We start from the raw sequence: 2,573 nt of genomic DNA, 5'->3' as shown, positions 1-2,573 counted from the left end.
CACTAGAGATGAGGCTTGACTCCCCAGGTGAACCTTGAATGCAACCCCAAGATCCATGTCGCCACTGGAGAGGAACACGGAGTTTCTGGACACAAGCCTAGATGAGGTCTATTTGCCCTGCAGTGACTCATGTGCCATCCGCAGCTCCCCCTCTCAACTCGAATGGAGATATGTCTTACCGTGGCCCAACGAGAGGCTCCCTGAGTTCCCCATCATAACTCGCGAGAAACCGCACAAGTTGGGCCGCAGCTCGAAAAAAAAACACGAGGTTCCCCCTTCATCGCCAGATGAGGCCCTTTCAGACTGCAGCATCTCAAGAGAAATCCCACGTTCCTCTTGAAATTTGGAACACTACTTGACACCCTTGATGCAACTCAAAAAGATCCCTGACATACTGGTCTCAGTCGAAAAGAACACTGTGTTTCCCAGCACAACATAATCTGAGCCCCTTCTCCACTGCTTATTGCGACATGAGGGTCGATTCCCCTGTTTTGTCTGGAAAGGGATCCCGACCTTCGCGTTGAAGTTCAGGAGGAGGTCGGTCTCACATTGAAACTTGAGAGGAAGCCTCGTGGGTCATGCCACATTCCGAAAGACACCGATTTCCCTGTCCACTCAAGGTAAGTCCCAATGCCGGGCTCCTCTTTGATTGTAACCACGAGAATGAAGTCACAACACGAAGGGGCACTGACACCCCGTTTGCATCCCCTGGAAAAAGGCGTAGGTTCCAAATGCAAATTGACAAGTGTCCTAACACCCCACGAACAACTTGAGAGGCAAGCGGAGTTCCGTGCCTCAACAGAAGACGAGGCCTGAATCCCCTGTTTCAACTTCGCAAAGACGCTGAGTTCGATGTCAGAAATGGAGAGGAACCATGAGGTTCCTGCCTCAACTCGAGATGAGGCCCTATTCATCCCTGCAGCAATGCGCAAGAAATCCCGAGGTGCCCCTCACAACGACAAAGGAGATTAGACTTCCCTGAGGAGACATGAGTAGGTCCCCCAGGTCGACACGCAACTTGAAAGGAACCCTAAGCTTCGTGTCACAATTCCACCCATACCACGAAAGTCTCCCCTGCAGCTTGAGGAGGCCCTTTTACGCTGCAGCATTTCCAAAGAAAGCCCTCGTTACCTCTTGGAACTCGAAAGGGTACTTGTCACGCTTTACAAATCTCCAGAAGTTTCCCCAGATACACATCCCCACTCAAGAGGAATGCTGAGTTTCCCGCCACAAGTCAAGAAGAGCCCCTTATTTCACTAGTCAATTTGAGAGGAGGGTCGATTGCCCTGCTTTGCCTGGAAAGGAATGCCGATGTCCCCTTTGCACCTCAAAAGAGGCTGGTCTATACTTGACACTGGATGGGAACCAGGGGACCTTGTCAAAATTCTAAAGCCACGTATGTCCCCATCCACTTGAGATCAGGCCTGATTCCCTTGCACCGATTCGAATGTCAGCTGAGAATCAACTCACAACATTAAGGTACTTCTGATGCTCCGGTTGCTAACTCGAAAAGAGCCCCTGGTCCCAAATTCAACTCGGCTGGAGGCCTTAAACCCCTTTGACAACTTGAGAGGAAAGCAGAATTCCATGCCTCCACACACGTCGAGACCTGATTCCCTGTTTGAAACGGGATACACAGCCCAAGACCCACGTCCGAACAGGAGAGGAACCCTGAGGTTCCCATCTCAGCTCAAGATGAGGCCCTCTTCCATTGCACAAAACCCAGTGGTGTCCTGAGAGCCCACTCCCAAGTCCACAGTATTCCTGACTTCCCATAGGCACCCTGAGAAGCTCCCTGAGGTCACCACCACAAGTTGAGAGAACCCAGGGTTTCCTGCTGAAAACTCAAGAAAGACTTCGAGATTCCCCCTTCAACGCGTCTTGTGCCCGATTCCCCTGCCGTGACTTGAGAGCAATGCCGCACTCCCCCTCGAAACTCGAATGGAGACTGGACTTCCCTGTGGCCACAGGAGAGGCTCCCTGAGTTCCCCATCATAACTCGAGAGAACCCCACATGTCACGCCAAATCTCAATAAAAAAAAAAAAAAAAAAAACAAGATTCCCCAGTCATTGCGAGAGGAGGCCGTTCTTTTCCTGCAGGGCCTAGAGAGCAATCCTGAGTCCTCTCTCAAAACTCCACAGGAGGCTTGACTCAATGGGCTCCAAGAGACACCCGTCGCATCTCGAGAGGAGAGCGGAGTTCTTTGCTTCCACTAGAGATGAGGCCTGACTCTCCGGGTGAACCTTGAATGATACCCTGAGATCCATGTCGCTCCTGGAGAGGAACACAGAGTTCCTGGCACAACCCTAGATGAGGTCTATTTTCTGTGCAGTGACTCGAGAGCAATCCCCAGCTCCCCCTCGCAACTTGAACGGAGATTGGACTTCCCTGGGGCAACAAGAGAGGCTCCCTGAGTTCCCCATTGTAACTGGAGAATCCCGCCACAATTCAAGAAAAACCACGAGGTTCCCCCATCATCGCGAGATGAGGCTCTTTCCCACATGCAGTGTCTCAAGGGAAATCCCACGTTTGCTCTTTAAATTTGAAACGGTACTTGACACACTTTATGCAA

This window comes from Bos indicus x Bos taurus, chromosome 12 (genome assembly GCF_003369695.1).
Source record: "Bos indicus x Bos taurus breed Angus x Brahman F1 hybrid chromosome 12, Bos_hybrid_MaternalHap_v2.0, whole genome shotgun sequence".
Classification (NCBI taxonomy): Eukaryota; Metazoa; Chordata; class Mammalia; order Artiodactyla; family Bovidae; genus Bos; species Bos indicus x Bos taurus.
Note: the sequence above shows the minus strand (reverse complement) of the source record.